We start from the raw sequence: 27,710 nt of genomic DNA, 5'->3' as shown, positions 1-27,710 counted from the left end.
ATTTTCCCTGCAGATTCTTTATGTTTGGAAATATTCAAGTTATCCAGCTGATTTTCTGAACATAGTGCTAGTTAGATCCACTTATTTCCCTTGATATCTCACAGGTGTTGTACTTTGACAACGGAAGTGTGGCAAATAATGTAAATGGCCCTGCTGCATGTCTGCCATTCTGTTTTTTTCACCCCACAACATCCTCCTCAGGATGGACCTGGTAATGTTGCGGACAGAGCTGTGACCGTTCCAAAATACACATAAATTGTTTTCAAATTTAATTTGACTTCTATTCAAACTTCGTTAATTGAGCAAGAAATGTGCTCCGGGTAATGTTAAAAATAGACCCCTTTGTGTGTGGTCCTTTTGAGGCCCATCGTGACTCTCACTTGTAACATATTGCATAATTAATTCCAGTTCTGCTTCAGATGAAATGGAGAATTTCGAAGGGATTGTGTACTCCGACGTATATTCCTTATCTTGATAGATCATCTCCAGCTTGATGGCCTCGGACAAAAAATGTCAGTAGCGGTCGCTGCGCGTCGACGTCCCTCGAGCCGATGTCCCTCGACAGCATCCGTATCGGCGCTGACGTCATCATGTGTATAAATAGACTCGCGCAGCGTCCGTTGGTCAGTTCTGTTTTTCTGCGCTTCGTGGACCTCGGAATCGCGTTGCTCAGTTCGTTAGTCAGAAAATATATTCTTCATTCTCCAGCATGGGGTCTGGCATGGATTCACATGCTCATGAATATTCCCCGTCGTCAGGCTGGGAATCCTCGGTAAAGAAAAAACCAGTATCAGTTTCGTTTCTGATCTGTCTTTCGTAGTAATAACCAATCACTGGTCTCTGCGTCATACTGACCACAGCCAATGACTGCCCTCTACCTAAGCACCGCCTCTGGCAGCCATCTTCAGATTTTTACCGCACGTTCATGTGTTGGGATCCTCGTGCTATTGCTCTCGAGCGTTAGTGCTATTTTTTCGCGCTTTTTACAAAAAACTTCGATTCTTTCGGTCAAAAGAGCCTCAAGCTCCACCGATCCTACATCCGATCAACGGGGACCCGTGTCGGATTCATCTGTGCCCCTCAAGGGTGAAGATTTCGTCGAGCTACACTTCGGAGGACTCCAGAAGCTTCTCAGGCCCTGTCTCGGAGATGGCCCAGGAGAAGGGAAGCTCGACGCCCGGAAAGCTGTTCAGGGTCTGCCCTGGATGCCAGCTGCAGAACGTCTTCAAGGAGGACGAACACTCTTTCTGCCTTTACTGCCTTCATGAGGACAAGACGCACGTGGTGAGCGCACCTAAGGTGGTGAAGGCCTTGATCCATCCGGCCAAGCCCTCTATCGAAACGGTCGCGGCGGCCCTGGCTCAGCCTGTGGTGGCTGCACCAGTGGTGGCGACCTCAGGGCCCAGAATCTCCCTGCCTCCTCGGAGGGAGTCTTCCTTTGTGCCCATCGATAGGACCCCCGTGAAACCCTCCGTGGGGAAGAAGAAGGGGGGGCAGGGCGTCGTCGTAGAGTCGGCCTCAACCTCAGAAGAGGAACTGATCGAGGTCTTAAGCCACGGCCTAGGCGTGGAAGAAGGCCAGCCCGTCGGAATGGACCCCGACGCAGGTGACGACGACGACATCGTCGAGGATACCGACGGGGCCCCTGTTCGCCCGTCGGATTCCCCTCTGCCAGCGCCGCAAGACAACTCGGCGGCCATTTTGTTGGCCATACAGTCCTTATGCTCCGAGATAAGGACGAGGCTACCGTTACCGACGGAGGAACCTCTCCCGTCGGGGGATCCAGAACCGGGACCTTCTGGTGTTCCCCCTACCAAGAAAAGAAGGATCCATCCACCACCTCCTTTTCAACCGTCGCGCCCCTTCCAGCCCTCCTCCCCGTCCACCCGAGGGGATGATACGGGGACTGACACGGCAGCGACGGGTACGGACGACGAGGCATACGACGAGGATTTTCCGTCGTCGCCTCCCACCAGGGCCTCTCCGCCCGACGAGATCGGATCTTTCCACTCCATGATCTCCAGGGCTTCCGAGCTTTTCCAACTCTGCCCTGAGGAGAAGAAAAAGGAAGGCTTCCTTTATCAGCGGCGCGAGGCCAAGAGGAAGACGGTCCTCGCAGTGCCTCTGTTGGACGACATTTGGGATGAGGGCCTTTCCCTCCTCAAGAACCCTTCCACGACGCCAGCTAGAAGAGACTGGTACGAGAAAAAGTACCGGGTCCCGGACACGGCCCCCCTATGCCTCCGGGCGCAGCCTACCCCGGACTCCGTCGTCTCCGCGGCAGCCAGGAAGAAAGCGGGGGGGGGGTGCGGCCTCCACATCGACTTCCCCGCCGGACGGCGAGGGAAAGAAATTGGATACTATGGGGCGTAGAGTCATCTCGTCGGCAGCGACGACGATTAAAGCGGCCAACGCCTTGGCTATCGTGGCCCGCTACGACAGGGAGCTCTGGTACAAGATGGCTCCCCTGCTGGATTTTCTGCCGGACGACAAGAGGGCGGAGGCCCTTGAGATCCTGCAGGAAGGTGAGGTGGCCTCGGACCACGCCATCACCGTGGCGACGGACATCGCCGACACTGGATTCCGCCAGCTGGGCAACGGTGTTTGCCTTCGACGTCGTGGATGGCTCAAAGCTACGGACTTCCGGCAGGACGTCCAGACCAGAGTCCTGGACATGCCCTTCGACGGGAACAACCTGTTTGGGAAGACAGTGGACGATTCCCTTCAGGCCATCAAGGCGGATACTGAGACAGCCCGGGCCCTTGGAGTCCTGCAACGACGGACGCCCTTTCGGAGCGGCGGAGGCAAGGGCGCCTCCAAAGGTTCCGGCGGCGGTTTCGCTTCCTACCGTCAAGCGGCCCGCTCGTCGTCGCAAGAGGCCTACAGAGGACGAGGCAAGTCTAGCGGACCCCGCCGTCGTCGCCAAGGAGGTCAAGGCGGCAAGGCCGCGTCCAAGCAGGATTGAACCGGCCTTGGGGTCGGGCCCCCACCGAAGCACCCCGGTGGGAGGCCGGCTGGCGGGCTTCGTCAGCGTGTGGGAGTCCATCTCCACCGACCGTTGGGTGCTGGACGCCCTGGCCCGGGGCCACGCGCTCGAGTTTCAAAGAAGGTGCCCGCGCGTCCCCCCCGTGGCCAGGAAAGAACTTCACGTCCCTCAACTTCTCCTGGAGGTAAAGGCGATGCTCAGAAAGGGCGCCATCGAACTCGTCCCAAAGAGGCTTCGGGGCTCCGGAGTCTACTCGAGATACTTCCTCGTGAAGAAGAAGACGGGAGGATGGCGCCCCATCCTGGACCTGCGACGTCTGAACAAGTTCAAAGCCCTTCCCTTCGGACTACGGTCGGCACCCAGGGTATTCACCAAGTGCCTTGCACCGGTGGCGGCGCAGCTGCGCCGTGAGGGGATCCACGTCTACCCCTACCTGGACGACTGGCTCATCCGCGCCAAGACGAGGGAGCTCGCCGTGGTCCACACGGCAAGGACCGTCCAACTCCTCACGGACCTGGGATTCTCCGTGAACTACGCCAAATCCCACCTGGTGCCCGCGCAAGTCGCACTGTTTCTGGGAGCGAGGCTCGACACAGTGTCCCTTCTGGCCTCCCCGTCGGAGGAGAGGACCAGGACCATCTTGGGCAAGGTGCAACGGATGTTGGTGGCCGACGCGGCCAAAGTGAGGTCCATCAAGTCCCTCCTCGGGATGATGTCTTCCTGCATCTACCTCATTCCCATGTGCAGGCTCCGGATGCGCCCGTTGCAAGAGTTCCTGGATGCGCGCTGGATCCAGACGACGGGCAGCTTCGAGGAAAGGATCAAGCTCGACGAGAGTTTCCGACGAGCGATACGGTGGTGGGGCACCCGCGCGCATCTGACGGCGGGCATGGACTTCCAGACCCCAGCCCACCAGGAGACTGTGACCACGGATGCCTCCCTGGAAGGGTGGGGAGCGCACACCGAAAATCTGCACGCAAGGGGACTCTGGCTCCCGACGGAGAAGTCCCTACATATCAACGTCCTGGAGCTCCGTGCAGTGTTTTGGGCCCTCAGGTCCTTCCTTCCGTCCCTCAAGGGCAAGGTGGTGAGGATCTTCACCGACAACACCACCACCATGTTTTACATCAGGAAACGGGGCGGAACCAGGTCCCCAGCGCTGTCCAAGGAGGCGCAGGACCTGTGGCATTGGGCCGTCGCCCAAGGGATTTTTCTGGTGCCGTTTCATCTGGCAGGGATAAAAAACACCATCGCCGACTCACTCAGCAGGGAGCTGCGCTCGTGCCACGAGTGGGAACTACGGCAGGATCTGGTGGATCGCCTCTTCCGACGGTGGGGCACACCCCAGATCGACCTGTTCGCGACGGCGACGAACACCAAGTGCCGGAGGTTCGCCAGCAGGTTTCCCCAGACGAGGAGCATGGGCGATGCTTTCTCGTTCCCCTGGGAGGGCCTGTTCCTCTACGCGTTCCCTCCCTTGCCTCTGCTAATCCGGCTCGTCAACCAGCTCAAGAGGTCACGGTGCAGGATGATCCTCGTCGCACCTGCGTGGCCGAGGCAGATATGGTTCCCGGACCTTCTGGACTTGTCAGCGTCCCCGCCGATCAAGCTGCCGGCGGACGCGGATCTACTCTCCAGGGAAGGAGGCGCCATCCTCCACCACAACCCGAAGTCGCTGAACTTGCAGGCCTGGCTCCTGCAGCACTAGAGTTTGGAGGATACGACATACCGGCCGATTGCAGAGAGGTTCTTGCAAAGGCCAGGGCGTCCTCGACTCTTAAATGCTACGGACACAAATGGAAGAGGTTCTCTGTCTGGTGCCACGCACAGAAGATTAACCCTCTACGGATTACGGCTCCCCAAGTACTGCCGTACCTGCTGACGCTGGCCAAAGCTGGTCTGGCACACGCGTCCATCAAGATTCATCTTGCTGCGATCTCCCGATACACCAGAACCACGGGCCGGACGTCCTTGTGGTCTCATCGTCTGGTGAAAGAGTTCATGAAGGGACTGTTCAGATCGTTCCCGCCGGTGAAGGCTCCGGCCCCGGCGTGGGAGCTCAACGTGGTGCTGACCAAGCTCATGGGACCTCCGTTCGAGCCTCTGCACTCGGCCCCGTTGAAGTTTCTATCGTGGAAAACAGCTTTTCTTGTGGCCATCACCTCCGCACGACGAGTGGGAGAGATCCAGGCCCTTTCCTGCAAGGCCCCGTACTTGACTTTCCACGACACGAGGGTAGTGCTCAGGACGCACCCCTCCTTCATGCCCAAGGTACCGTCGGACTTCCATCTCAACGAACCCTTGGTGTTACCTGTGTTCTTCCCGTCGCCTTCGTCGCCGGCTGAGAGGACTTTGCACTCGCTGGATGTAGCTAGAGCGCTGAAGTTCTACGTGGACCGCACGAAGGGTTTTCGGAAGACGTCACAACTCTTTGTGAACTTTGGACCTGTCAATCAGGGGAAGGCTCTCTCGAAGGCTTCCATCTCCAGATGGCTCTCCGGCTGTATCATGTGCTGTCACCGGTTGGCAAACCGACCGCTGCCTGGCCGTCCGAGAGCCCATTCCACCAGAGCGATCGCAGCTACCACGGCGTTCCTATCTGGTGTGCCCCTGCTGGACATATGCAGGGCTGCTACGTGGAGGTCGACGCACACCTTCACGAAATTCTACTGCGTCGACCGGGATTCCAGGGAGGAGTCCAGGGTCGGCCAAGCAGTGCTGCGCAACCTGTTCGCCTGAGGTGAGCCTGGTGAGGAGGTAAGATGCTTAATGTTGAGTTGATGTGATGCTTAATGTTGAGCCTTTGCCACCTCCCGTGGTTGTGCATGTGTGTACTGCTATGTATTCTTTATTCATGAGCATGTGAATCCATGCCAGACCCCATGCTGGAGAAGGAACAAGTTACTTACCTGTAACTGTTGTTCTCCAGCATGGGTCTGGCATGGATTCACATGCGAACCCTCCCGCCTACCCCTCTGCGGCTCTTCACTTGGTCATACTGCCACTTCACGTGCTTCCAAATCTGAAGATGGCTGCCAGAGGCGGTGCTTAGGTAGAGGGCAGTCATTGGCTGTGGTCAGTATGACGCAGAGACCAGTGATTGGTTATTACTACGAAAGACAGATCAGAAACGAAACTGATACTGGTTTTTTCTTTACCGAGGATTCCCAGCCTGACGACGGGGAATATTCATGAGCATGTGAATCCATGCCAGACCCATGCTGGAGAACAACAGTTACAGGTAAGTAACTTGTTCCTTATTCCTCGAGAATACCAACTCTTACTCGATGGCTTCCTCATCCGAACCGACGACTCCACGGTCCTGCTTCAAAAAATGTCGCGACTGTGGAAAGAAAATGTCGTTGTCAGATCCTCACAGGACCTGTTTGTGGTGCCTGGGATCGGAGCACCAATGTTCGGAGTGCGAGGACTGCATGTCCTTGACGGAGAAAGTCTTGAAGGAGCGTAAGGGGAAGCTTGAGAGAGGAAAGACAGTTAAAACTCCTTTGAAAGTTTCCTCGGCAGAGTCGAGACATTCGTCTCCTCGCCGACAGAGGAAACATTCTCGTTCTAGGTCTCGAAGCAGTTCCCACCACTCTTCGAGATCCAAGCATTCAAGTAAGAGACGTCGAAGATCCCCTTCCTCGTCTTCCGTTTCTCCGGAAAGAGTCACCTGCCCCACAAAACATAGCTCTCAGGCTGAGTGGGAGGAATTCCGTGAAAGGATGCTTAGCGTCTTCGAGAAAGCGGTCTCGACCCCCTCGAAAACAACTGAGGGTGATACCCTGGGTGAAAGACCCAAAAAATCAAAACGCTGCGAGTCGTTGCACCCGGCGAAAGAAACTACTCGAGAGAGTCACAAACCCTCAAGCAAAGGCACTGTGCCATCGACGCCATCATCGAAAGTCCCTTCGTCGCATAGATTGCGTCATCGACGCCATTATCGAAGGGTTCATCGACGCATAGGTCGATCGAATCGACGCCATCTTCGACGTCGATGCCGAAAAAGAACAAACCCACGCCCGTCACTACCTCACAGCCAGTGGTCATACCCAGGGCATATAACACGATTTCGAGAATGTCATCGACAACCTCGAGTAGGATTCCGATCCTCTCGAGTTCTTCGAGACCTCTTCCAATCTTCTCGACGCCCTTTTCTGTGTTTTCAAATCCTTTAACGTCTGCGTCGACGACGTCAATGTTTTCTCAACCAATTATGACAAATTTAGCCCCTTCTGCTCTGGAAATGGGATTTAAGCCATTTTCAAGGTCTGATCATTTCGGAACTTTGTCTTCAATTTATGCGGAAGGGGAGGATTCGGATCAAGAAAGACCCTTTGGGTTGCAGAGATCTGCAACACCTGAACCAGAGGAATTTACCTCTGAGGAAAATAGGTTAAAGGATCTTCGAGAATCCTTACATGAGGCAAGTGGGTTAGATACTTCCCAGAAATAGAATTTGCCAAACCAGGCCCAGGGGAACATGCCGAGACCCCTTACAGAATTTTAATGGCAAGAATTATAGATTTCATGGGTTGGTCTACACCTTCACCTGCATTCCAACAGGATGACCTTACAGACATTTTAGTTAAAGGCCCACAGGAGGATCCTGTGGTTCCATTTCACGCTGCATTATAAAGAAAAATATTGGCTAACTGGGAAACTCCTGAGGTTATCCCGGCGGTTAACAAAAAGTGTTCAGCCAAATATAGGGTATCTACTACTGACCCTGAATTTTTGTCTAAACATCCAACTCCAGAGAGTCTGGTTGTTCAAGCAGCAACTGCATCAGGCAGTAGATCGGCATACCCTACTGTTCCACAGGACAGGGATGACAAAAGATATGACTCTATGGCTAAAGGTTTTTTCTGCATGTAGTATGGCGTTGAAATCTATTAACGCTACTTGTACGCTCGCAAGGTTCAGCTATACACTTTGGGAGTGTGCTTCATCTGCGGCTCACTGCCTCCCTCAGGGAGAAGAAAGGGAAGCGTTTCTAAACATCATTAAGGATGGTAAAGACGCAAAGTGCGAATCCCTTCAAACTGGCATTGATTCTGCTGACATCATCAGTAGGGCCATGGCGGCAAGTACTACAACCCGCAGATTTGCATGGTTGCGAAAATATGGGTTTGCTTCAGATGTACAAGTCAGACTTTTAAATATTCCCTTTGACGGCTTTTCTTTGTTTGGTTAGAAGGCGGATGACAGCCTAGAAAAGTTACAGACATCCAAAACAGCAGCAAAATCCCTGGGAGCTGCAATCCGTCAAACGCCATATCGCCCCTCAGGAACCTCTTGGAGAGGTAAGTCCTTTTGCTTTTATTCCGCATTCGGAAAATGCAGAGGACAGTCGGTTCAAAGAAGTAAAAAAAGATTCACCCGAGGTGGACGGGGTAAAAAGACAAAAGCTGCAGCAGCAGTAGGTGCCTCTTTATCCTCGGCACCTACATCAGCCGCCTCTAAATCACTCTGAGGACTCTCCTCGCAAGACACCAGTAGGGGGCAGGCTAACTCAACATCTGACGGAATGACTGGCAGGCTATTACGTCAGATGCTTGGGCATTGGAGACAGTTGCCCAAGGTTACTGCCTGCCTTTTCTACGCATTCCTCAGAGTCATCCACCGGGGAACAGCTCTACGGAAAGTTCCAGATCCGCTCCTCTTGCAGGAAATTGTAGACCTGCTGGAGAACGGTGCCATTGAACCGGTACCTGTAGCGGATAGGAACAAGGGCTGGTACTCCCCCCTACTTCCTAATACCGAAGAAGGACGGAGGACTGAGACCTATCTTGGACTTACGAGAATTGAACAAGTTCCTCAGGAAGGACAAGTTCAAGATGGTAACTCTCTCTCAGATCCTTCAGGCCCTCCAGCTCCAGGACTGGCTGGTATCTCTGGACCTTCAGGATGCTTATTTCCATGTGCCAATCCATCTCAAACACAGGAAATACCTGAGGTTCGCAATTGGCGGCTCTCATTATCAATTTCGAGTTCTGCCATTTGGGCTGACCTCCGCCCCGATGGTCTTCACCAAGTTAATGTCAGTAGTGGCTGCAAGTCTAAGGAGGGAAGGGATTCACGTCTACCCCTACCTGGACGATTGGCTGATCAGAGCTGTATCTCCGGAACAAGCTCAGATTCAGCTAGATTACGTCACCACTTCCTTCACAAACTGGGCTTCTCCCTCAATTTAAAGAAGTCACAGATGATACCATCACAGAGACTCCAGTTCATTGGAGCAGTCCTGGACACTTCCCTGGGAAAAGCCTCGCCACCAGAGGTGAGGGCTCAAGATACTCTGCAGATGGTCACCAAGTTTCAAAATGCCCAACGTCTCCCAGCCTTTGACTTTTTGAGGTTGCTAGGCCTCATGGCATCCTGCATCTTCCTTGTGCCAGAGGCTCGCCTGAGAATGAGATCTCTTCAGTGCGCACTAAGAACTCAGTGGTCGCAATTCTCAGGGAGAATGACAGATCTCCTTCAGGTTCCGGACAAGGTGGCTCGAGACCTTCAGTGGTGGGCCTGCCAGGAGAACATCTTGAAAGGAGAACTGTTTTGGCAGCCATGGCCGGAGATAACAGTAGTCACAGATGCCTCACTCACGGGGTGGGGAGCCCATGCCAACGACTTGACCATCAGCAGTCGTTGGTCTCCATCGGAGTCCAGACTACATATCAACCTGTTATTGCTGAGAGCAATCAGACTAGCACTGAAGGCTTTTCTGCCATCTGTACAGTGGAAAAATGTCCTGATAATGACTGACAACACAGTGGCCATGCACTACCTCAACAAAAGAGGAGGCGTAGGATCACTGCCTCTGTGCAGAGAGGCGATGCAGCTCTGGTTTTGGGCAATCCAAGAAGGAATCTCTCTATCGGCAGGTCACTTAGCCGGAGAGAAAAACTTGACGGCGGATGCTCTGAGCAGGCAGAGTACAGTCTCCCACGAGTGGGAACTAGCTCAGGAAGTCCTTCAACAGATCTTCACCCTTTGGGGAACCCCTCAAGTGGATCTGTTCGCCACCAGCATCAACAGGATGTGCGATCAGTTTTGTTCAAGGGAATTTCCCCCGATAGGAGCTCTATGGGACGTGTTCGTAGTGGACTGGGAGTTTCCACTGCTGTACGCGTTTCCTCCAGTCCCTGTCATTCCTCAAATGATTAGGAGGTTGAGAAGGTTCCGGAAAGCCATGATCCTAATTGCCCCGGACTGGGCCAGGAGAACGTGGTACCCGGACCTTCTGGACATGTCCATCTGCCCTCCAATTCGTCTTCCACTCAAGGAGAATCTTCTCTCGCAGAAGGGAGGTCAGGTTCTCCATCCAGACATCAGAACCCTCAACCTTCACGCTTGGTATCTGAAAGGTTGAGATACAAGGATTGGGACCTCCCAGATGACGTCATGGAGGTGTTGCTTTCGGCAAGAAGGCCAGCAACAAAGACTTTATACCGCTGCCGTTGGAACACATTTTGCAGCTGGTGTAGAGAAAAGAATATCGAGCCCTTTTCATGTGGTACCTTTTCTACTCTATTTGGCAAATTCGGGCCTTCAGGTTGGCACTATTAAGGGCTATCTCGCAGCACTATCGATCTTCAAGCGCACTGCATCGTATTTCAAGTTACCCTTAGTAATACAATTTCTGAAGGGATTAACCAATGTCTATCCTCCAAGACCATTCCAAGTTCCCTTATGGGACTTAAATTTAGTCTTAAATTTCCTGATGGGTACTCCTTTTGAACCACTCCACTCTTGTTCGCTAAGGTTTCTCACCCTTACAACTGTCTTATTAGTGGCATTGACATCTGCTAGGAGGGTGAGCGAATTACCAGCTCTATCTTGTAAACCCCCTCATACAATTTTTCAGAAAGACAAAGTTGTCCTACAAGTGAAGCCTAATTTCCTCCCAAAGGTGGTTTCTGAATTCCACATCACTCAGAAGATTACTTTACCTTCATTTTATCCCCCTCCCATCCGGGGAAAGAGGAAGAAAGGCTACATAGGCTGGACCTAAGGCGGGCTTTGAGCTTTTACATCAGCATACTTGCTAGGATTAGGCAAGCAGGCACAAATTGGGATTACCGATAACAAAACAGACCATTTCCAGATGGATTATTTTGGCCATTCTGGAATGTTACAAACTGGCAGGGAAAGAGCCTCCTCAAAATCTTAGGGCTCATTCAACCAGGGGTATCGCAGCCTCTTCGGCCCTCCAAAGAGGGGTACCGATTCGAGACATATGTGCGGCTGCCACATGGTTGTCTGCACATACCTTCACAAGATTTTACAACCTGGATTCCTCCTCTAGCCAAGATACTAGATTTGGAAAAGCTGTGTTGCACTCTGTTCATTCTTGAAGGGAAACATGGCAATTTTACTCCCACCTCCAGTTACACACCACTGCTATGGGAGTCTATCAAGATGAGGAATACGTCGGAGGACACAATCCCTTCGAAGAACAAGGTACTTCTTACCTGGTAACGTTCTTTCGATGGGATGTTCCTCCGACGTATTCCTTATCGCCCCTCCGATCCATCCCCTCAGTAAAACTTCCCTTGTGGTTACAGCTTAAGCTCCTTCTTGGTCAATAACCAATTTATGTAAAACAACTGTTAACGTCAAAACGGAACTGAGCAACAGACGCTGTGCGAGTCTATTTATACGCATGATGACGTCGGCGCCGATACGGAGGCTGTCGAGGGACATTGGCTCGAGGGACAATCGACGCGCAGCGCCCTCTACTGAAATTTTTTTTCTGAGGCCAGCAAGCTGGAGATGATCTATCAAGATGAGGAATACATCAGAGGAACATCCCATCGAAGGAACGTTACCAGGTAAGAAGTAACTTTGATTTGAGACAGGATGGTCTATTCTAGAGAGAACATTGAAATGTACTTGTATGAGCCTATTCCGCCTGAAGATTTAGCTACACAAGTACTTCAATGTTTGCAGAATATTAGAAATGGACACTTGCCTGAATACAGATCAGTGCAGGAATTCCTAGAACTCCCCTCTGAGGAAGTTATGTGAGGGGTCAGAAATGAAAGCTGGACACAAAGTTGTCATGTTTTTTGTTTAAGACATTCACTCAATAATAATGGGTTGGGAACATGCCTCTCTGACCCTATTCTAAAGAGGAACTTCCCTACCTAAAACCAAAAACTAAGAATCTGTCTGCATCAGGATGTAAATAACTGAAAAGCCGTCCTTTTGTCCAAAACATCCAATCCTGACCCTCAGTGTACAATAAAATGTGCAAGGAAATGTCTTCAACTGGATATTGGCAAAAAAGTGTTCATTACTAAAAATAAGAATTACTCCAACAAAAATGTTCTCCAAGATTGGAGCCCTTGGATCCGGAGAGTGGCCCCCATTCCCCTGAATTCTTAAGTAGGATGGAAATTGTCTTTTACTAACAGCTCCTTTGTGTCGCTCGTTGATTCACAAGGTTCCTGTTAGGCAACATGTTCTGTAACAGTCTTTCTTTAACACAAATTTCTCCTTTGTAGAAAACACTGTCTTTCATTAGTATTTCTGGAAGCTTTGCAAACTGCTTGGTATAATCCCCTGCCAGGACACTTTATGCAATTCCAACTGCCTGGTGTACTCTCCTGCCAGGACTCCACTTGAGGTTTTCACTTGCCTGGTATGCTTCCCTGCCAGGACTTTTCATGTGTTGCAACTGCCTGGTGTCTTTTTCTTTCCAGGACTTCTCATAAATTTCAATGGCCTGGTGTCTTTTCTTTGCCAGGACTTCTCATACATTTCAATGGCCTGGTGTCTTTTCTTTGCCAGGACTTCTCATACATTTCAATTGCCTGGTGTCTTTTCCTTGCACAGACTTTTCAAGAGTTGTTCTGCATCACCAACACTGTATATTTTGCTCTGCTCTTGTAATATATGTTTGCTGTAAGGTTTGTTCAAGCTTTGCCCTACACTTGCATTGCATACATCCATAGCTATTTGGGGATTGTTCCTTGCCTTTTCTGTATTCAAACAATCTTCTCGTAGTTTTAACAACGGTATCAAATTCAAACTGTTATTGGCACGGTCGCCTGAACGCTCCGCATCCCCACTGGCTTTGGGTAGACTCAACGGTTCTCTCCAACGTCTCTGGTCTGCAATTCTGCAGTGTAATGATTTCACCTGCTCTCCACACTGCATTGTGCATACGTCCTTCCGACTTCCTTCGCAGTTCTGCGGTCACACGCCTTCTTCGCTTCAGGTCCCGGAATGGAGAACGATGCCTTTTCGAGCTGCCGAGCATCCGGGATCTCTCTCGCAGCTCCCAGTGTCTCCATAGCACATTCGTCTCTCGCACAACATTTCTCAGTCTGTCTCAGTGGCCTTCTCTGCTCCGCCACACCGGTACGTGATTCTTGTGCTTCTGAGCCTCCCCGTAGGATACAGCGTCTTCTCCTGCACTGCCACACTCAGTAGTGCGGTTGCCATCTTTACATTTTCCATGCACAGGTGTTTTGGAAAAACTAGACTGCATGTTGTGCTTCGAGCTCTTGTTACCCTGTTCCGACTCCTCCATCCTCCTTGTCTGAGTACTTGTGTTATTCTGGGAGTTAAAGCCCATGCTTGTTATATTGGACACATGGCATTTAAATAGTTCTTCCCAGTGATTTTACATAAAGGTACCTCTGAAGCAAAAGGTGTTGTGTTGGAGCTGTGTGTGTCTAGGTCATAGGTGGGTGCTTGACCAGAACATATGAAGAGGTTTCTTTTCTTCCTCTACAAGGGGGAACAAGCAGCTGACAATATGCCATTAAGGTCTTGGGTATTAGAGGGTCCTCATCGTGGGAAAGGTGGAGATGCGTCTCTTCCAATTAAGTCGTGATATCGCCCTGGTGGTTGTCTCCTCCCATGTGATCCTCTCATTAAGCCGCCCCCAGGGTCAGGATCAGGTAGCAGCTGCTGTCCCCTGTCCCCATGGGAGGAGGTCACCGCTGGGGAATCCGGGAGGACTACATTGGATTCATCACAGTTAGCAAAGGTTCTACTTTAGAACTCAAGGTGCCAAATACTCATTAAGTGAAATGCCACTGTAACGTAATGGTAATTCATAATTGACCCTGGAAGATCGTAATGCCTTTGCAAATGCATGCAAGGTGGAATTTAGGGATGGATACGCCTGCTTCAGTTTTAGCAGTTTGTAAATTGGTGCTAATTAAAAAAGAAGCTTTTGGGTGATATAGAACGTTTCACAGGATACCTCCAGCTTCTAAGTTCTCTGACAACTGATTACCCACTCATACTCCTTATATTGTTGCAATTTACCTCCAGAGGAAGGGCTGAGTCAGGGTGACTGGGGTATTGAACCCATGTCTGTCGCAAGGCAACATCCTGTTTCCAAGCCATGCATGTTGCCATGAGAGGCCTATCCTTTTTACAGACCATTACACTTATCCAGCTTGCGGGCCACTGGTGCGGTGTATGTAATTCACTTGCATGCATGGGCCAAATTTATTTCTTATCCTGCCTCCCTAAGAAGATAGACTTTTGGTCAATGAATGCACGTAGCAATATGGCTAGATACCAGTACCCTCTTTCAGTTAGCATTGAAAGCAATCAAACCTATAGCAGGGGAGTTGGGCAAGATGGGCGCACTCTAAATTTCTCTGGTGCCTCTGGCTGTGACTTCCCCCACACCCGTTCCGGCAAGCCTGAAGCAACCAGAGGTCTTGGGGGTGTGCCAGTGCCTGCGTGGTAGAGCAGTCCCGGAACTAAGAGACGCCCTAGCGCTGCCGAGAGCTCCCTCATGCTGACTGGAGCGGCCGAGCGGGAGGGCACCCGTGGCGACTTGGTGGGCAACGTCACCCCGGGAGAGTAGGATCGGTGGGAGCCGATCCGGTCAACCTTTGCGGTTGCCGGCAGCGGGAAGCAGCGGTGTCGCGCCACCTGCCACAAAGAGCCACAGCTACACGGACCACCGGCGAGGTGAGAATCAGAGAGGTCCCCTGGTTACGGAGTGTAACTGGAGCTGTGGAGGTGAGGCACAGCTGGCACAGAGAGCAGTGAGCTGGTGCCATACAGGTGGACCACAGTGTGTGTGACGGTCATAGCACTGCAAGAGCGTCTGGGCCTAGGCAAAGGAGTGGAATGACTATCGGGACTAAGACATCGGCGGGCGAGCTTCACATCCTGTGAGGCCCAGCTGTCTGCCTGGATAGGGATTGATTTAAGACCTCAGCCCAGCGGCCGGCGTGTCTGGCTTAACAGGCGAGGACCTCAATGTCCCTGTGTAAAGCACAGACTAAGGGCAGGCCCATCCATGGAATTTAGTCACCAGTGAGAGACAAGGTAGGAAGACGAAGGGTTTATACCTCTGCAGGATTGAAGACATCGGGGCAATGTCCTGCCGGTACGGAGCCCCTCACCAAGTAAGCCTTACTGGAGTGTGAAGGAAGAGATCACAGGCACAGCCAAGCAAGAGATCCTGGGGGCGACGGAGGACATTAAGAAAACCCTGGGTGATCTAACTAGCAATCTCGAGAAAATCAACTGCAGGATGGGTGACACTGATGGTCCTGTGCAGTCCCTTCAAGAGGATTCGATACATCTGCAGGGCGAGCTGGCAGAGGCGTAGCAGGGCATGGACGAACTGGTCACTACCATCGAGGATTTGGAAAATACACAGGAGAAAAAAACTGTGAATTAGGGTCCTTGACGAGGGTGCAGAAAAGGCTGACTTGCAGGGATGGGTAAACCCAGTTCTTTATGGAGGCCTTTCCGGGAATTGCTTCTGAGGGCATTATTTTGGACTGTGTGCACAGGGTGAGCCTGATGAGGAGGGGGCCTGACGCCCTACCAAGAGATGTCAATATGAAATTTCGCTCCTACACAGTCAAGGAAAAGATTCTCAGGACTTCCATGAAAAAGTGGGGGATCTCATACGGCAATCAAAAGCTTTTGCTCTACCAGGATCTTGCGACACTCCCCCATCAGCAGCGTTTTGCATTCCGCCCGGTCACGGGCAAGCAACACTGGAGCAAGTATATTGATACGTGGGCATTTCCATTTGTGCTTTTGTTTCCCTGTGAAGGAAAACAGCCATGCACGACTCTGGAGGAAGCAGGAAAGATCCTTGGCATCACAATGGACCACCCTGGTGATGAGGACACTACCAGTCGATGGAGGCCGATGGTAGACTCCGGCTGAGGGCGGAAGTTTCCACAGTCCTGTGGACTGACTGTGAAAGGGGTGGAGCATGGCAATATCTCGCTTGTTCATTAATGCGTGTGAGGGGGCTTGTGGGCATTCAATAGGAGATAATGGGGGGGGGGCGGTCATGGCTTCAGGGAAGTTGGGTGGTTATTGGTGGAGAATGCCCAGTGGGGACGAAAGGGGTTGAGTATAACCAATGTTGTAACACCTATTGGCATCTGAGCCGTCTACACTGGTACCAAAGTCGACGTCGACTAAAACGGCACCGATGAAGCCATTGTCTGCGAATGCTTCGATTGTCGAAGCCAGTAGTGGTACGGGAAAAGGTTTTCAAACCTTTCTTTATTTGTATAGCGCTCCACACCCGGAGGTATCTGGGAGCATTGCAAGTTACTTACAGGTTACAGTTTCACAACAAGTAAAGGGGAGTACAGGTGGACAATACAAAAATGCAATAATTACCCCTATACTTTAACAATATTATACATCAGAGGGAATATAGATCAATTTACAATGTAATTTATAACGCAGTAGATCCGTTTACAAAGGTATGCACAGATCATGATGTTTTGGACAATAAGTTGAGGCAATTGCATAGAGACAGTCATACGTCCTGAGCAATCAGCCAATTTTTTAATTTCTTTCTGAAGCTGTGGAAAAGGCTGGTCAGTCCTTAAGATGGTAGGCATAGAGTTAGCTGAGCGGCCATAACAGGAAAACTGCTTCCACCTGCTTTCTTAAGCTTGTATCTGGGGACATTTAGACAAAAGGACTGTTCAGTCCTTGAGGGGCGTGTTGAGATATTTTTTCAAAAAAGATCCATGAGGTATTTAGGGGCTGCATTATTCAGACATTTGTGCATAAGGGAGGCTACTTTGAATTGTATCCTGTCCTTGATGGAAAGCCATTTGCTGTTGCGTCTAGCCTCAGATATATGTTGTCATCTGGGGATACTTAAGGCAGTTCTTAGCGCGTTATTCTGTAAGATTTGCAGTTTATTAGTGTTTTGTTTATTTGAGTTCAAGTAAAGTTCATTACAATAGTCCAGTTCCGAGAGAATTGACGCTCTCGTTAGTGTAATGCAACTGGGAGTGGATAAGAAAGGCTTGCAGGCGTGAATAAGCTCACATGTATAAGCTGTTGCTTATGCTGTGGCGTTAACTTGCCTATGAAGGTTCAAGACTGAGTCCAGGTAAAAACCTAATGTTTTTACTTCCTTGGCCACTTTAATATCAATGCCGTCGATGTTAAATGACTGGAACTGATTGCTAAGTTTGGCCGGTGCTCCCATAAGCAAGAGTTTGGTCTTCTCATCATTCAGACAGAGGCAATGAGCAGCCATCCACGTCTGAATGATAGGATAGATTTTATTCAACACGGCGGAATCAATGTCATAGTCTCCAGATATGGGTATGAGAATCTGGGTGTCATCTGCATAGTTTAGTTGAGTGTATTTATTTGTAAAGCACACCTAACCCTTGGGCAACTGGGCACTGGAACTTGTGACAGAGTTACAGGAGAACACAAGACAGAATTACATGGGTATACATATAAAGTACATGGGAGAGCCGAGCTAGTGGGTTACGGGGTAGTCGGCTTGTATAAAAAATAAATATAAGAGCATAACGTTGTTGCTGGCGGTTTCATTCTGGTTCTCAGTGCAAGAAATACAGTAATACAGTGTGAGTAGTGTTGGGTTGTCTAGATTTCAGCAGCAGAGGAGAGGGAGTTATCAGGGGGCCATTAATGTTTCTCGTCACTGAGCCAGTGTTTTACTTTGGCTCTGAAAGACCAGAAAGAGGGATCAGCTCTGATAGTCAGAGGGAGTGAGTTCCCAGATTTGACGGCCAGCACTGGGAAGCTGGATCCTCCTGCCGTTTTTAGTTTGTACCTCGGGATATTGAGGCAGTGTCGAATAGAATGATCTAGTAGGTCTAGTTGGTTGGTTTCTAGAGAATTTGTCTGCCAGGTATTTGGGGGCTAAATTTGACAGACATTTGTGGGTTATGACTAGGGTACGGAGTGAGATTCTGTCACGCACCGGGAGCCAGTGGGCATCCCGCCTAATGGTTGAGATGTGGTTAGACCTGGGGATGTTTAACGCAGATCTCGGATCATTATTCTGCAGGACCTGTAGTCGGTTGAGTTTATGTTCAGTGGAGCCTAAGAATAGAGTATTACAGTAGTCGAGCTTCGGTAAGAATAGAGCTCTGGCTCGTGTAATGCAGCTATTGGTGGACAGGTATGGTTTGCAGGCGTTAATCAGTTTATTGGTATAAGCTGTTGTTGACCCAGTGGCACTCACTTGTTTATTCAATGACAGAGTAGAGTCCAGATAGACTCCTAATGTCTAACCTCCTTGGCAACTTTGATGGTGTACCCGTCAATGTTGAAGGACATGTACTGAGTGTTAAGTTTGTTTAGATGTGCTTGTGATCCAATTATTAGCAACTCTGTCTTATCATTAAGACACAGGATGTGGGTAGCTATCCATGCCTGAATTTCGAGGTAAATTTCATTCATCAGTTTGGAGTCATCTTCATAGCAACCGGTCAGCGTAATGAGAACTTGGGTGTCATCTGCAAAATTCGTGTAGGTGACACCCATGTTATCAAGACGATCAAAGGGGAGCTTTGTGAAGATGTTATAGAGGGTTGGAGAAACACACAAGCCCTGAGGGGTACTGGGGCCTCTGAAGCTGAAGGTGTGAAGACCCTGGTTGTTTGGTTTGAGAGAAATGATTGGATCCAGTTGGAGGCGTTTGTGGAGAAGGCAGCGGCTGTAGTCAGATGATCTGTGAGGATCTGGTGATCGACAAGATCAAACGCTGCAGAGAGGTCTAATAGCAGGAGGATGGCCAGGCCGCCTTTAGCATTGGCTTCGATTATTTGGATTTTTAAGTCCAGAAGGGCCGTTTCTGTACCGTGTCTCGGTCTGAAGCCAGATTGGCGGAGACCAAGTAGGTCATTATCCTCCAAGTGTTTTTGAATTTGGATATAGGCCACTCTGTCCAGAATTTTTAGGAGGAAGGGGACAGTAGTAATGGGCCTATAATTGGTTGGTATGTTGGGGTCCAGGATGGGTTTTTTAATGAGGGGCATCACCCAAGCCTCCTTGAGGTTGTTTGGTACAGAGCTTGTATTGAAGGAGGAGTTAATGACAGTCACAAGGAATGGGGCCAAGTCTTTGGTGCCTTCCTTAATGACTGAGGCTGGACAGGGCCTTTTTCTTCAGCCTTTGTCTGAGGGCCGTCTTGCGCCTGCCAGCTGACCTGATTGGATGAAGTAGAGGCTTAGTTGCCAGGCAGCGAATCAACAGCCTTGCTGTGGGGCTGCGTTGCACCAGCCATTTTATAATCGGGCGCTGGATCGGGATAAAAAACATGTTGCGGTTGAGTTTGGTGGAGTCTGCTGCGGCACTGGCTTTCCACGGAATATTGTGCTGCGATATGCTCTCATCAGCACATCAACGTTGCAGGCAGGGAGATGTTCAACAGCACAATGATTTCAATGCTGCAGTCGCACAGCGAACAGCGGGCCGCATGTAATGGGGACTGCTGCTGCAGGGGGAGGAGAGCTCCTGCCCTCTGCACCTCAGGAGAGTGAGACTTCTGGGTATTTAGCATAGGTGACACCCAGATTGTCCAGGTTATCGAACAATGCAAAACAAAGGGGGTTCTGGGAGTCTCCTGGACTCGTGGACCTCTTGCTCACTGTTCTTAGAGAAGCACAGCTTCACCTCACTGATGATGCCCAACAAGGCTGAAACACGTGTATGGGGTTGCTGTTGGTACTCTTGTTCAGAGGAGAATTGCCTAGCATTTCGGTGCTGGATTGCCCCTGGGCAGTATACTCAAACAAATGAACCCTTAGATAGAGGATGACAGAACATACATTTGTTTTTTTATAAATAATCACAAATGATTCAATCTTTCTACTTCAATACAAAAAAGTTTTAATAATATTTCATATCTAAAAAGCACCCAAAGGTGTGCAGCATATTTAAAATAAAATCCATAAATTACTTAGTTAGATCCACACAATCATTTAAGCCTACAAACAATTAATTTCACTTTCTCACACTAACATTCATACATATATAATAATTAGATCACAATTCAATATTTTGTTCAATGTTAATTCCTATCCATACATTTTTCACATATAGGTAACTGGCCTTCTGTAATTAGGCAGTAAGGCAGTAAGACTTACTGCCTAATTACAGAAGGGCAGTTACCTATATGTGAACATTGTATGGATAGGAATTAACATTAAACAAAATATTGAATTGTGATCTAATTATTGTGGTTACAAAGTATATGTATGAATGTTAGTGTAGAGTCTCTCCCAGGGGTTATTCACCAAAGAACAGGTCATTGGGCTGTGTTTGTGCTGGTAGAGAGATTCCCAGACCCCCCCTTTGTTTTGTCGAACAATGGCTTTGTGAAGATATTGTACATGGTGGGTGACCTAAAAGAGCCTTGTAGCACTCCACAGGTTATAGGGGCAGGGTCTGCTGCTGCAACTTGCGAGAAGACTCATCGACCGATTATCTAGATAGGATTGAATCCAAGCTATGGCTTCCTGTGAGAAGTGGACAGCTGTGGACAAATGATTACAAAGCACTTTGTGATCCAACAAGTCGAAATCAGCCGAGAGGTCTAATAGCAGTAGTTGGGCCAGTTTCCCTTTGTCCTCGAGTTAAACTATTTGGTTTTTCAGGTCAATAAAGGCCGTTTCAATACCATGCTTAGGTCTGATGTCAGACTGTTGAAGCCCCAGAAGATAAGTCTCTAGGTAGGTCTGTATCTAGAGGTAGGCTGCCTTGTCGATGATTTTAACAGGAAGGGACTGTTGTAATAGGTCTGTAATTAGTCGGGGTATTGGGGTCAAGTGAAGGTTTTTTTTTAGAAGCGGGAGGACCCAGGCATGCTTAAGGTTAGTCGGGACGGTGCAAGTTTTGAATGAGGAGTTAATTAACTTGGTGGTAAATGGTGCTAAATCTCTGGCTGCTTCTTTTACTTTTGATGCCGGGCAAATCTCACCCTGGCATCTGGAAGGTTTCAGCGAGGCTGTGATAGTTTTCACTTTCTGGGTGGAGACTTCAGCAAATGTAAAGCGTGGCAGGGGATTAGTAGGGTCTATTTGTCGAGACTGTTGTGTGTACGGATAAGGTAAATTATTATTTTTTGCTTCTATTTCTTTTTGTAGGAGAGAGATTTTGCTGGATAGTGCATTTTGTATATTGGTGCGCTAAGTTTTATCCTTGATGCACACGTCAATAGGAGGAATAGGTGATTCCAACTCTCTTAGGATGACAAAAAATTCACTTGTGCTAGAGCTAGCTTTATTTATCCTGTCATTATATGTGTCCTGTTCTGTTTGTAAGATTTCTGATTTATATTTAGCTGTAGGTTTCAAGAGATTGTCTTTGTTGGAGACTGCTGAGTGATTTCTGCAGAGGGATTCAGCATTGCTTTTTTCCGCCTGTAAGGTTTTGAGATGAGGAGTAAATCATGAGTTGAGCTTTCGGTTTGCCTTTACTCAGTTTAAGTGGAGCAATGCTTTCTGTAGCTTGGGTAATAGTAGAGTTATAAAAGTCTACAAGCGCTGCTGGGTCTGAATTGGTTGGCAGAGTGTTTGTGATCGATAGAAGGAGAGGCCGTAGATTATCCAGTTATATTTCGTTTATTTATGGGTAGAAGTGGAGGTGCCAAAAGGTTAGTTTTGACAAGAGCAGGGCAGTCTAGGATAGTAAAGGCTAGTAAGTGATGGTCTGTCCAAGCGTAAGGTTCAATGGAAGTAATCTCAGTCACACAGTTGAGGTCTGCCGCCCAATCCAAGGTTCTGCCTTTAGAATGTGTCAGCATATTGACCCTTTGAGTGAAGACTAATTCAGATATAGAGTGCCAAGGCATGCTGGTCATTAGGGTCAGTAAGACCTAGATTAAAATCTCTGAGGACTATGATCTGAGAGGTGGGTTTGGTGTCTGTTGAAAGTAATGTGATAATCTCTTCTTCAAAGGTGCCAATAGGGCCAGGTAGTCTGTATAACAAATGCATCGTAATGGTGTGCGAATTGGTGAGTGGGTAGTTTAAGTGGGACTAAGTGGATACTCTTAGAACCAAATTGGACTTGGTGATGAATGCAATGCCTCCGCCTCTAGAACTTTCTCTGTCGGACCTCAGGATAGTATAGCTATCTGGGGTAGCAAGTAGCAGGGAAGGTCCTGCAGGTGCATGGAGCCACGTCTGTTATTGCTAAAAAGTCCAATTGTTAAGTGTTAATCGGGTCTGCTATGTCTAATGCATGGGCTACCATAGATCTTGATATGATAAGAGCACCTTTGATATGTATTGATTTGTTGTTTAAGTAGTCCAAGTCATGAGTTAAGTTATTCTGAACTAATGGATTATTGATTATCGGGAAAGTCTTAGATTTACAATGTATTTTGGCTGGAATATTTTGATTAGGTGTGTCACTGGGGTTGCAAGAATGTGAGTACTTAGCGTTCATTCTCAAACCCAGCCTTTTATTTCTCATGATGGTAGGGCAGGGTAGGTTGGGCGTGCAAATCGTAGAATCCATTGGTGGGGAGTTGGAGTACAGATAGTCCCAGTAGCAGGGATGTCAATAGTGTTCAGTGTGTTAGCTTCCAAATTAGTGTTGGTAGGAATTTATTAGGTCTGATAATTTTTGTATGCGACAGACACATGAAGTTGTCAGTATTTGGCTTTAGAGGTGGTAAGAAGTTACTTGGTTTGATTCCTATTGGTTGAGGAATTTGCGAGCTTGTGGTAGGAGTGAAGGAGGTCATAGTTAAGCCCCAAGTCATGCAGGTGTAAAGTTCCGTCTTCAGGTACGTGATATCTAAGGCTTGGGCATGTGTGCTGCCACTAGATAGTAGTATCAAGAGGCCTACAATAGTCAGGGTGAGGGCATACATGGTTTAGCATATCATGTAGAACCCACGTACGACATTACTTGTTGATTGTTGAGCTTGGTATTAAGGCACATAGACAAAGTACAGTTATGGCTAGGATGCAAGTAATAGGTTGCATAGGCTAAATGCAGTTGGAACTAGGATGCAGGTACTAGGGCACATAGGCTAGATGCAGTTGTAGTTAGAACCTGTAGTAGGGCACATAGGCTAAATGCAGTTGCAACTAGGATGCAGGTAATGGGGCTCAATAGGCTAGATGCGATTGTAGCTAGGATACAAGAAATAAAGCACAATAGGCTAGATGCAATTGTAGCTGGATTCAGGTAATAAGGCACAATAGGCTAGATGCAATTATAGCTAGGATACAGGTAATAAGGCAACAAAGCAGAGTACAGTAGTGACTAGGGTACAGGTACTAGGCATATGGGTTGGATACGCTTTAGAGCTATAGGTCCGGTATCGCTAGTAAGTGGGATAAAGTTGGCCTAAAAAAAGACTATTTTAATTATTTATCTGTCATCTTTGAGGAAGACGAACCTTCTGATGACAATACACCATCTTTTGGGATACAATTCGGCACCCCTGATGTGCCCGAAGAGCTAATCTGATGAGTCCAGGTTAAGAGATTTATATGATAATCTTCAGTCAGCCAGTGGGTTGGATACCTTGCCGGAGTTGTAGTTCCGCAAACCAGACCCAACTGAACATGCTGACTCTTCATATAGAAAACTCATGGGTAAGGTTATTGAGTTTTTGGGATGGAACAAACCTAATCCTTCTTTTGAATAAGATGACATGACGGACATCTTGGACCAGGGTCCCCAGAAAGACACAATTTTGCCCTTTCACACGGCATTACAAAAAAGGGTCCCGCAAATAGGTAGACTCCAGAAACTGCAGCTGCAGTCAATATAAACGTTGCAAAAAAGTACAGATATCCAGCAGCGCCGCAGAGTATTTGACTAAGCATCCAACACCAGAAAATTTGGTGGTTCAGGCTGCTACATCCACCAAGCAGTCAGTATACCCATCCATCCCTACTGATAGGGATGATAAGAGAGTGGATGCCTGGGCCAGAAAGCTTTTTGCTGCTGGCAGTATGGCATTCAAATAAACAAATGTGACCTGCACCCTATCAATGTTTATGTTTACCCTGTGGGACTGTGTTGCTATGGCAGCTGACCACATCCCGGAAGGAGAGAAAGAGGCGGCTTCCTGGCAATCATCAAGGATGATAAGGAGGCAATAGGTGAATGTCTCCAGTCAGGTTTGGATACTACAGACGGCATCAGCAGATCCATGGCCGTTAGCACAGTGTTACGCAGATTTTACGTGGTTGCGGAAGTCCGGGTTTGCGCCAGATGTGCAAGCTAGACTACTCGGCATGCCCTTTGACAGCTCAGGGCTGTTTGGCAGCAAGGCGGATGAGAGTTTGGAAAAGCTGCAGACCTCAAATGCAGCGGCTAAATCACTGATCACTGCCACTAAACAGCCTCCACACCCCTACTCTGGCTCATCTTCCTGAAGGAGTAAGTCCTTTTGATTCGACTCCTCATTTGGAAGTGGAAGAGGAAAAGCTGGTCAAAGAGGTCAGAAAAGATTCCCTTGTGGTGGATGATGGAGAGGTGCTAAGCCAGCTCAAGCAGCAGCAACTTCACCTTCAGCTGCTGCTTCAGCCACCTCAAAACCACTCTGAGGCCTTGACTCACAAGACCCCGGTGAGAGGCAGAGTTAGCATCTGAACAAATGGTGGGGCATTACTTCAGATGTTTGGGCACTAGAAACTGGAGCCCAAGGTTGATGCCGTCCTTTTTTTAAAAAAAAGGCCTCAGGGTCATCCACCGGGGAACAACTCTTTCAAAATGTTCCTGGTGCCAGAGGCTCGCCTGAGAATGAGATCCCTTCAACGGGCTCTCGGATCTCAGTGGTCCCAATTCTCAGGCAGGATTTCAGACACCATTCTTAAGGGAGAATCTTTTTGGCAGCCATGGCCGGAGATAACAGTAGTAACGGACGCCTCTCAACGATCTGACAATCAGCGGTCGTTGGTCTCCATCGGAGTCCAATCTACACATCAACCTTTTGGAGCTGAAGGCTTTTCTGTCCTCTGTATGGGGGAAGAATGTCCTGATAATGTTGGACAACACAATGGCCATGTACTACATCAACAAGAGAGATGGTGCAGGGTCACTACCACTGTGCATAGAAGCAATGCAGCTCTGGTTCTGAGCAATTCAAGAAGGAATCTCTGTCAGCAGTTCACATAGCCGAGGAGGAGAACACGGCGGCGGACGCTCTGAGCAGGCAGAGCATAGTTTTCCATGAGTGGGAACTACTAGCTCAGGAAGTCCTTCAAGAGATCTTCACCCTTTAGGGAACCCCTCAGGTGGATCTGTTCACGACCAGTGTCAACCGGAAGTGCAAACTATTTTGCTCAAGGGAATTTCCTCCAAGAGCTGCTCTAGGGGACGTGTTCGTGGTGGACTGGGAGTTTCCACTCCTGTGCCAGTTTCCTCAAATCCTCGTAATCCCTCATGTGATCAGGAGGTTGAGAAAGTTGGGGAAAAGCATGATTGTAATTGCCCCGGATTGGGCCAGAGGACGTGGTACCTTAACCTTCTGGACATGTCCCTCTGCCCTCCAATATGTCTTCCACAAAGAGAGGATCTTCTCTCGCAACAAGAAGGTCGAGCTCTCCATCCAGAGGTCAAGACACTCAGCCTTCACGCATGGTTTCTGAAAGTCTGAGATACAAGGATTGGGACCTCCCGGATGATGTAATGGAGATTGCGCTTTGGGCCAGACGGCCGGCAACAACTGCTTTGTACTGTTTCCGTTGGAAAATGTTCAGCAGCTGGTGCAGGGATAAGAATGTGGATCCCTTTCTAGGTGGCAATCCAATTGTGCTTTCCTTTTTGTTACATTTGGCAAATCTGGGGATCCAGATTGGGACAATTAAGGGTTACTTAGTGGCGCTTTTTATTTCCAAGCGCTCTTCAGAGGAGGATTCATATTTTAAGATCCCTCCGATTATTCGTTTCCTAAAAGGAAGATTTTCTCTAGTTCCATTAATTGTCTCTGTATGGGATCTCAATCTAATAAGATTTTTAACATGCATTCCTTTTGAGCCTTTACATTCATGGCCAATAAGACTGTTGACGTTAACTGTTTTGCTTATTGCAATAACATCCGCCCGCAGGGTAAGCAAGTTGCAGGCCCTCTCCTGGAAGCCTCCACATACAGTTTTCCATAAAACAAGGTTATTCTTAAGGTGAAACCTTCTTTCTTACCGAAGGTAGTCTGACTTACATTTGTCGCAAAAAATTACCTTTCCAACTGTCTATCCACCCCCACATCCAGGCAAGGAGGAGGAGAGATTGCATAGACTCGACTCAAAAAGGGCTCTCTCTTTTTACATATCTAGAATGGCAAAATTTCACCAAAATGACCAATTATTTATTGGCTATTCTGGCCCAAATTTGGGTCTAGCTGTTGCTAAACAAACCATATCCAGATCGATCATCCTGGCTATTGGCGAATGCTACAGATTAGAGGGCAAGGACCCGCCGGAAGGCCTAAGGGTACAACCCACAAGGGGCATGGCAACCTCTACTGCTCTTGAAAGAAGTGTCCTAATCAATGATATTTGTTCAGCGGCCACTTGGTTGTCTATTCATACCTTTGTGAGAATTCACTGCCTGGATTCATCTTCCAGTCAGGGAATACCATTTGCAAAAGCGGTCCTTCATTCAGTCCATGATTAGATCAAATTTTAAGTAATGTTTTCAGGGTGTGGGGGAGGGGTCTATCATAAGATGAGGAATATGTGGGGGGCACAATCCATTCGAAGAGCAAGTAACCGCTGGTAACATTATTTCGATTGGATGTTGTTCTTACGTATTCCTCATCACCCCTCCCAGCCTACCCCACCGTACAATTTACGTGTTATTACACCTTCGCACTTTCTGTGAGTCTATGGTACACCTAGTAATTCCTCTTCACGAGCTGTGAAAAAAGAACTGAAGCCAACAGGCGCTGCGTACGCTACTTATACTGATGATGACGTCGAACAGAGGCCCGCAAGGGACATCAACTTGGCGATGACACACAGCGCCCCCTGTCAAAAAACATTTCTGCAGCAGCTGAAGCTGGAGATAAATATCATAAGGTAAGGAATGCATGGGAGAAACATCCACTCAAAAGAGCGTTACCAGGGGTAAGTATGTTGTTCTTCTTGGGTGACTCATGGTTCACCCCGGATCACCCTCAGCCAGGCTCAGATCCTTTCTCTTACACAATTAGTCTCCCTCAGCTACCTAACATGGACCTTCAAATGAGCACCAATGTTGCGCCAGACCACTCTGTATACGGTATCTTAGTTTCAAAGGTTCAGATACTCCTTTGCTGTTCAATTATATTTGTGTTGCTAGTCACAAACCCTTCACACACACACTTCTCAGATTTCTCCATACAATGTTGCCGCTTGCAACCTTGGTTCTAACACAGACCGGTCTGTTATCAGTCTCCCCGACTCACTGGCTGTGCAGACGATACTGGTACTGTTTTGTTGGTTAGGAGCCAAGGACAGTACCACAGCAGCAAACGCTC

General features: G+C 48.8%; 1 protein-coding gene across 1 annotated transcript in view; it reads left to right on the top strand.

Annotated features, from left to right (window-relative positions):
* CUL4A (cullin 4A) overlaps nt 1–27,710 on the top strand; it is a 2,221,838-nt gene that overhangs the window by 2,148,122 nt on the left and 46,006 nt on the right. The gene's annotated exons all lie outside the window — the stretch shown is intronic.

Source organism: Ambystoma mexicanum, chromosome 7p (assembly GCF_040938575.1).
Source record: "Ambystoma mexicanum isolate Mex_15411 chromosome 7p, UKY_AmexF1_1, whole genome shotgun sequence".
Lineage (NCBI taxonomy): Eukaryota > Metazoa > Chordata > Amphibia > Caudata > Ambystomatidae > Ambystoma > Ambystoma mexicanum.
This window is presented reverse-complemented; position numbering and strand designations above follow the sequence as displayed.